At 35.7% G+C, this 8,708-nt stretch overlaps 1 long non-coding RNA gene across 1 annotated transcript in view; it reads left to right on the top strand.

The window, feature by feature from the left end:
- Positions 1-2,020: 2,020 nt before the first annotated feature.
- The window catches only part of LOC110596321, a 98,054-nt gene continuing 91,366 nt past the window's right edge, over positions 2,021-8,708 (top strand). Inside the window, exon 1 of the long non-coding RNA XR_002482389.1 lies at positions 2,021-2,125. This is a non-coding gene — a long non-coding RNA (uncharacterized LOC110596321). The remainder of the gene's footprint in view (positions 2,126-8,708) is intronic.

Genomic DNA, 8,708 nt, shown 5'->3' with positions numbered 1-8,708 from the left:
CTTATCTTACTACTCTTGCTTAAAACCTTTCCATGGCTTCTCAGTTAGCAGGTCACAAAACTAAGTACTTGCATTTCAAATTATAGCCATCATGCTCCAGCTCCCATCTACTTATCCAGCATCAGCTACCCTTGCAATCCTAATCTCAAGACACTTAACTATTTGCAGTTTTCCAAAGCTGTCTTGTTCTCTTACACTTCAGTAGCCTATGTACCCTCGTGGTAATACCTATTTATGTACATATTATTAAACAATTAGATCTTGATGAGAAAAAAATATCTTCTTCTTCCTGGGCCTACTTAATACATTGTCTGATGTGATGTTCTAATTCTTGTCATTTTTTTTTCCAAATTCTGGCGGTTTATCCATGATCATCAGAGACTATACTGCTATGTTAAATACCAGTATTACAAGGATAATAAGGTTGGTCCTCTGCTTATAGTCTATTAGGAAGTATTTTCCTATTCAGTTGATTCTAATAGTGAATTAAAAATACAAACTGTGTGCTGTGAGTTTCAAAAGGGACATTTGACCAAATCTATGGGTTTAGAGGAGGCTTGAGGTAGAAAACGATGTCTGAGCAGAATTTCAAAGGACAGATAAAGGTTATCCAGGAAAAGAAATTTGGCTTCTTCAGGTGTTTCAATTTCATCTTAAAGTCAGCAGTATTATCAACCAACTGTGTCTTGGCCTTAAACGTCACCAGAGATTGGCAGTGATGAGAAACTGCCGTGGGGGGTGGGGGAGCACACCTCATCAACAAGGGTACTTGCATAATGAACATTTGTATACCTAACCCTGAATTGTACCCCACATATTTAAAATAAAAAAATTTTTTTAAGAAAAAATAATGTCACCAAAGAAACAATCAGCAAACTTGGGACAAGGCAGTAAAATGATAGACCTTCCTTACCAGAAGTCTAGGTGATTTTATCACTTTGGTTGCATTGTTTCTGAGTCTCGGTGAAGTTAAACACCAAGCAGGTCTAAGAAAATACTTAATAGGTTCTTCTTAATGTAAATATTCTCAGGAATGAATTTATTCCTACCCGTTCTAGATTTTACTGGGATTGAGTGGATAGAAGACGAATCTTATATAAATGATTTTCCATTGCCTTTTTAAAGGTATCACCAGAGTCCAAAATGTTTGCAAGTTTTTAAAAAAAACATTATTGCAATAGGGTAAATTTTTATTATTATATATGGAAGCTAATCATTTCAGAGTAAACAACAGATGTTTGCACCCTTATTAATGTTTGGTACTGACATCAGTATTAAATGATATATGAAAACATGTCACAGACATGAATGATGAATTCAAATGTCAGAAATGGTGGAAAGAAATGTTTAAAATAGAACATTTCAGGGTCTTAGATGAGAAGTAAAACTATGAGCACCTTCTTCAGGCAATGTGCAATACGACTTTTCCACATAATAATAATAATATGCTGGACAATTCTAAGGCATATTTTTCTTCAAAACTTGTTACTGAAGCATAGGTGATTAAGATGTTCAGTTGATTGAGTAATGGCATCTGGCGAAGACCTCAGCTGTATCAAAAATAGTAAACATTAGATATTATGAATATAGATAAAAAAACAGATGAATTGATAGATAAATGCTTTTATGTGACATAATATATTTTCCAGACATTATTTGGCATGTTTCTAGAAACCTGTTTCTATATTTTAGATATTAGTTGGTTTACCTTAAATGCAGTTGTAAATGATATAGTTAATTTAAATTATCACTATCATTCAATGTTTTCTGAGGCAGAATCTGATTATGATAAGGCATATACCCATCAAAATGGGTAGTTTTCGACCAAGAAAAGTTACTACAAATTGTTTTATTTGTATAGTTGAAAATAATTTGATACATTCACTAAATTAAGTGTTCTATGTCTTTTTTTCAACCAAGAACGGTTGCTACAAATTATTTTATTTGTATAGTTGAAAGTAATTTGATATATTCACTAAATTAAGTGTTCTATGTCTTTTCCCCCCATTATTAGCTAAAAATGAGACTTTAACGCCTTCAGAAGATTGAGGAAATGAGACGCTAACATCTTTACCACTAAAACAAGGGTTCTGTCTCCTCTGACTGGAACACAGGCTCTGCGACAGTAGGTATCTTGTCTGTCACGATGATTGCTGTGTATTTTCAGTGCCTACTATACTAAGGATTGTACCAAGGAAGATATACAATATGCATTTCTCGAATGAATGAAGATATACAATATGCATTTCTTGAATGAATGAAGATATACAATATGCATTTCTTGAATGACAGTAATGAAAGCATTCAGAGTTTTTAGGTTTTCTTTAAAATTATATCACCTTGAGTACAGTTTTTAAACGGTCAAGATATGAAGGGTACTCCCTAAAAACAGAAAAACACTGGCAAACCATTTCCCTTTGAGGAATTTTTCTTCAGGGGAAACAAAAAAGTCAGACCTGATGAATAGGGAGTATGGGACACAGCGGTCATGTCATTTTTGGTCAAAAACTGCTGAACACTCGGCCTGGTGTGGGCAAGTGTTCTCGTCAATCACTTATCATGAAATGGGCAAACACCTTGAAAGAATCTCAAAAAAAAAAAAAAATTCACTGAGACTGAACACAGCTTCTCACAACAATACTGATTCATACACTGATGCCGTTGAGTCCCTAGAAGACTTACCTTGTGGGGGAAACGTGTATTACAAGGCACCTGCCTGCCAAAATATAATTCTGGTTTTTTGGGGGGGCCTCCCTCATGTATTGGAAGTACATTGCAATTTATAAATATTATGTCTGTCTATAATAATATTTGAAAAAAATAACAGTTTTAATAAAAGGGCCATCAAAGTAAGTTGTGCTCACATTCATTTTTGTTCTCCACAGCAAAGTAAACAGACACTGGGTATAGCCTCCTGCTGACCACAGGAAAAATCCAGAGAGAAAGTTAGCCCCATCCTCTCCTCCACCACCATTGATTGTTGGGCCAGAATTCTTTAAAGTAGCTGTGTGAAGCCAGAATTGTTTATTTCCCAAGGTAATAGGGAAGATGAAGTGACTTAACTCTGCAGTGTAGAGGAATTATTGCTGCTGGATGGAAGGACACGACTCTTACCAAGAAAAATGAGGCCAAGGTCTAAGACTTGGTTTCTCCTAGCAGTGAGAAATCAAGTCTTAGACCTTGACTTCATTTTTCTTGGTAAGAAAATGAGTTAACCAGTTAATGTCAGTTTCTTCACAGACTTTGGACTCTGCCCTTAAGCTAAAAATACATGTCCTTGGTTATCACAGAAATGGCATAAAATAAAGTGACTGAATCTTTTCACTTCTATAGCTAACATAGATGTGAATAATGTGATTTCTAGAAAGAAAGAGCACAAGGTTTGAATCTCAGTTTTAACTCTTACAAACTCGGCGACCTTGGAGAGGTTACATAACTTTGTTACTCCTCTGTATCACCGATGAACAGGTAATATGGTCATCTTTTCCATTAGTGAGGTGGTTGTAAGAATAGTCAATACACAGGATCCCTAGGTGATGGAGCAGAATAGAATATGATAATCTCTGCCCAACCATAAAGAGCCTCATGGAGAAAGGAGTAAACTTTCCTCCTTCCACATCTCTCACTTTGAGACTATTAAAATAAGTGAGGACAACTTTCACTTGTAGGAAATGAACAGCAAAAGAAGCTAACATATACTCTTTCCCTTCTGTGTGTGATGCACTTGCCACATAGCTCTTAATGTAATCCTTACAACAAATCTAAAAGGTCCATGTTATTTTCCTAATTTCACACACAAGAATATGAGGTCATGAGAGGTCAAGGAACTTGCCAAGCTTGCAGCTCTGGTAAGTTGCAAAGCTGGGGCTCAATCTCGGGTCTCAGCCCGTGTTTATATTGTTTGAAAGATGGCCTGAGGCAGCCCATGGTCATGTGCCTCTTTAACAGGGTCCTACCCACCCATACACCATCCCAGCTAATGAGCTAAAACATTTGGCAACTATTAGAATAGAACAATGAATCCACGTCCCTTCTCTACTCCACAGCTCCAAAAATAGTTTGAGGAACAAAAGCTCGATGGAAGAAGGCAATAATTACCTAAATCAGGGCTTCTGTAAAGTAACATACCCACAAATCACCTGGGATGGTCTGCAGATGTGCAGGTTCTGGTTCAAGGGAGCTGAAATGGCCCACCACAATCATGTTTCTAACAGTTCTCCGTGATTCTCATGCTGCTAGCCCTGGAACTATGCTCTAAGTAGCAATAACAGATTATCTAGGTGTGAAAAACAGAAATCAGCTTTATTCAATGCCTGTTTGTAGTGGCAGGCAATGGTTTGATCTAATAATACTTTCTTTTTTTGAGTAGCAAGTCTCCACATCCTTCTTAAATAAGTTTTCTTTTCTACATCAACTGATTTATCTAATTGGTGCAACAGAATCTCTCACCAGTGGGAATTGAAACAAGAAAAAACCTGCAAAAGTATAAGAGTGAGGAAGCGGTATATCATGATTTATTAAGATATAAGTAAGGGCATCTAAATACATTAGCCTCTTCAAAATAAATTTAATTGGTCTTATTATTACCACACCTCTTTTAGCTACAGCATCTGACTCAGCCTTTCTCTTATAGAAAACCCATACCACAAGGCGAGGGATAAGTTACATGTAGGAAAAAAAATAAAACTATCTTTCCTCTCAAGTCCCCAAACTGCTATACGATAGAATAGTCTAGGCAACTTTAAAAGAAAAAAAAATACACGTACGGAAAGACAAAAAGCAGGCGCAAAAGAAATAAAACTTGGGGTAGGGCACAGAAAGAAAGTAAGTAGTGAGTACATAGACAAACAAGACTTTCAATCTGGTAGCATAACAAAAACATTCATGTGGCAGTGGTTGAGGGCACACTTAGTTCCCACTTCTCTTGTATCCTTAGAGACAAGGAAATGTCCCCTCGATATCCTAGAAGAACAACTGTCCAAGGGGGCCCATGCATCCTTTACTATCAGGTCCAAGGGGAGGAGAAGTAATTTCTGTGAAGGTGCATTCAAGGGAAGGACAGGACTTTTCTCCTTCTGATTTGTTTACCAATGGGGAGAGTATTTCTAAGTCCACTCCCCTGCTAGTCAAGATGCTCCAGCCTCGCTGGGGAAGTCTACAGGTATGAGACTTTGCCTATGGCTGTGGGGGAGGTTTGTTTATGAAGTAGTATTTTGAGTGCTTTACCTGTAAGTCAGGTCTTATTTCCCACTACTTACCAGTAATGAAGTTGACATTTTGAGCTCCACTCTGCTATTTCTCAAACTTATCTTTTAATTGATCCTAGACTTAGGAGTAGAAAAGAGGGTGTTATTTATTGGCTAACTCTAAATCCCTATGCACAGTCAACTGGTATGGGAAAGCTTGGTAAAGAAAGATTCAGTATGATTTGGAAGAAGAGCAGCTGGCACTGGCATATTTGGAACATGTCAAATGAATCCTGCTTTTACTACTGAATGACTCATTAGATTGGATTAATTAGTTGTTCCCCTCTCCAATAGCTGTGTGTGCTCTTAAGAAGAGTTTTCTAGTCTTTTCGATGTAAGCAGTTTTGCTTTGGAGAAGGTAGGCATGATGCAGAGAAAGTACTAAAAGTGAAGTTTTGAGTCCTGGTAATGCAGCTGACCTCTGGCAAACACTGTATAAACAGGGAAAAACCAAAAGATATTGTTGACTGAGTTATTGTCCTTCTGGCTCAATTTTATAATCTGCATGCATATTAGGCTCTTGAGATCCTTGGAACAGAGAAGTTCTATATATTCTGAGTTCTATATTTCTAGTCCAAATGCATTAGTTTTACTGGAGCTATAAAGCATATCTATCAAATTTCCTACTACTTTTCTTTTGATAGAAAATACCCTTCTTTGCATATATTCTATTCATAGCATAGTCTGATATTCATCTGCTCTTTGTTTCATTAATATTTCAGTCAAATTACAAGGTGCCAACATTATTTACATTCTAGTAGTTAAACATCTTTCCTGGTGAATGTTTTCCCTTTTTATTGTTTAAACAAGGTAACAAGCAGGTGAATTTAAATTCAGACTGAAGATGACTTTTATAGACATGTTTTTATTCTACTGAATGCCATATACAACTCAAGTCTAATATCACTCTCAAAATTTAAAATTCAAAGTATAGGTGAGGAAAATATTTATTCTCCATAAAGTTTATTTGCACCTTTGACTGTACAAAATCAAGTATAATATTCTTGACATTTTCTGCATAGAAAATGAGAGGTGAATTTGACATTTAAAATTATGCTTCTCTTTTCCTACCCACACCCCTACTACTTTTATGAGAGCTTCTGTAAAGCACACCAGGCTTGAGAGACAATCTTGAAAATGGCAATTTATTTCCTGATTTCATTTTTAGAATTAACATAAAATTGTGAAAATAAACACCCTAAGTCTACAAGTTGAAACTTACCCATTGACAAATAACATACATGTCTCCATTGCCAAAAATATGTTTAAAAAAGGAAAGCTTAATGGTTTCTCATTTTAGCAACCCAGATGTTTGTTGTCAGTTCATCCTATTGTTATTAATAGGAATCTAATTGATATTAATTCTTCAACAACTAGGTTAGCACTTTCTCACTGTTTAACTTCTTCTCTCTGGTTGCCACATTTAACTGGTTTTTAAATTCCCTCAAGTCAAATTTTTCATGACTTACTCATCTGTAAGGATAAGCTGTAAAGATACCAACTTTGTTTAGAAATACATTTTACCAAGCTTAAATGCTATTGAAGTCTCATCAGCTAGCAAAGGACAAGCCACACTTCATTTTTCAGATAGCTCACATTGTTTTCCATAATGCAATGACTAAAGCTTGGGATGTTTAAATGGTACTTCACAGTGCAGACGTGGTCTAAATTTCTTCGTGATTATACATATGCTGTTCTATAGTGTGCACTAATCTCTTCTGCCTTGAATGTTTTAACAAAATGGCTGAAATTTTCAGCCATTATGGATGAGTTATTCAGCAAATCTGTAAAAGCAATTCCACTTGACAAGCCTATAGTACTACTTTAAGTGATTGAATCTCTTTGATTCCACAATGGCAAGGTCCTTATTATTCTTGCAAGAATTTTACAAGTTCTAAGAATATTTCCAAAATGCCACTAGCCACATTGCCAGAGACAGGCAATTCACTTGGCACTATACTAATTTGATTTAGTGAATCTAGTTAAAGCAATGATTTATTTTAGAAAGGAAAAAAAGTCATTTGTTGTCCTTTGTATCAAATGCATTGATCTTTTATTAGATTGGTGTCTTAGAGTTCTATTTCATAACATGGCTTTCTTCTGTTGCTTAAATTTATTTTCAAGTAAATGAATGGAAGCCACAAAATTGGTGAGGTCATGAAACTTACTTATCTGAAACACTGATTGTATACATCCCTTAAAGGCAAAGGGATGTTTTTTGCCCTGAGGGTATTAGTCATGGTCCATAGTTCATGGGAAAAACTAAGGAAGTCTCAAAATTGTGCTCCTATTATTTCCATTTCTCTAAGACTTTGTTTGAATTCCAAAGTGAATTTTCTATTATCCCATTGTACATTGCATAGGAGGGTACCAACCAACAGCCTTTGGGGAGCAGCACCTGCAGTTACATTCAAAGGCATGACTTTTCCAAGCAGTTTGTGAGCTGACCGGCATTGTCCCCACAAGGATAAAGGCCTAGGTTCTTTACCTGACTGGCAGAAGCATTCCAGCACCACGAAAGGACTCTAAACATTGTTTTGTAAGGAATGAGTCCTGCTGGTTTCATCCTGCAAGACATTGAAATCCCACAGGGGAAATGTGGTTAGAAATAAAACAGAGGGCTGGGGCCTTTAATGAGTTTCCTATCCACAGATGCCATCAGGCTTTTATACTATTCATTTTATTTCTACAGCTTCCACAAAGATTCCCAGAGTTGTGGGCCATACTCTTAACACTGAAGTGCATAGAACTTGGCAGAAATCTACACTTCAGAGATAATAACATATCACTCCATGAAATAAAGGAAAAGGCATAATCCAAAAAAAAGAAGTTAAATATGGAAACCTGTTTTGACAACAAATGAATACAGATGAAGCCAGACAGGAAAGGTGTTATGTATGCAGTTTTTTGCATGTTTCACATAAATTATGATATTGCAAGAACCTATCAAGATTTTTTTCCTTTTTTTTCCAAAGATTTTAAGTCAAATATATTACTTATATTGCTCTCCATCTTATATCAAAGGAAAATTTCAAACACTAGTGCTTTAAAAAACCAGAACAACACTTGCGAAGCCTACCAAAAATATATATGGCTCAGTCACCAATTGCATTCCATTAATTATTATAGTATAGAATATCCCAAAGCCACTTGGATGCCTGACAAAACGAAATTCGAATTTCTGAATTTGAAAAATAGGAAGAAAGGAAATGGTGTAGTTACTTAGTGATAGATTATGGAAATTAACAGCGGCAATAAATATTCAACAAACATGTTTTGTTCATAAAGATATTTACTGAGCTAAAAAAAAGTTTCCCTGAATTTTGCACTGGGTGAAGCATCAAGTCTTATCAAATTTTTAATTGAATGATAGATAAAAGATTTGTCCTGAATTTGTAATTATTAAAATAAAATAAAATTTAGACTTCACCAATCTTATCAAACTAGTCCTGACTTTATTTT

Source organism: Carlito syrichta, unplaced genomic scaffold, assembly GCF_000164805.1.
Source record: "Carlito syrichta isolate Samal-C Ts95f unplaced genomic scaffold, Tarsius_syrichta-2.0.1 Scaffold308421, whole genome shotgun sequence".
NCBI lineage: Eukaryota > Metazoa > Chordata > Mammalia > Primates > Tarsiidae > Carlito > Carlito syrichta.
Note: the sequence above shows the minus strand (reverse complement) of the source record. Positions and strands in the feature narration are given on the sequence as shown.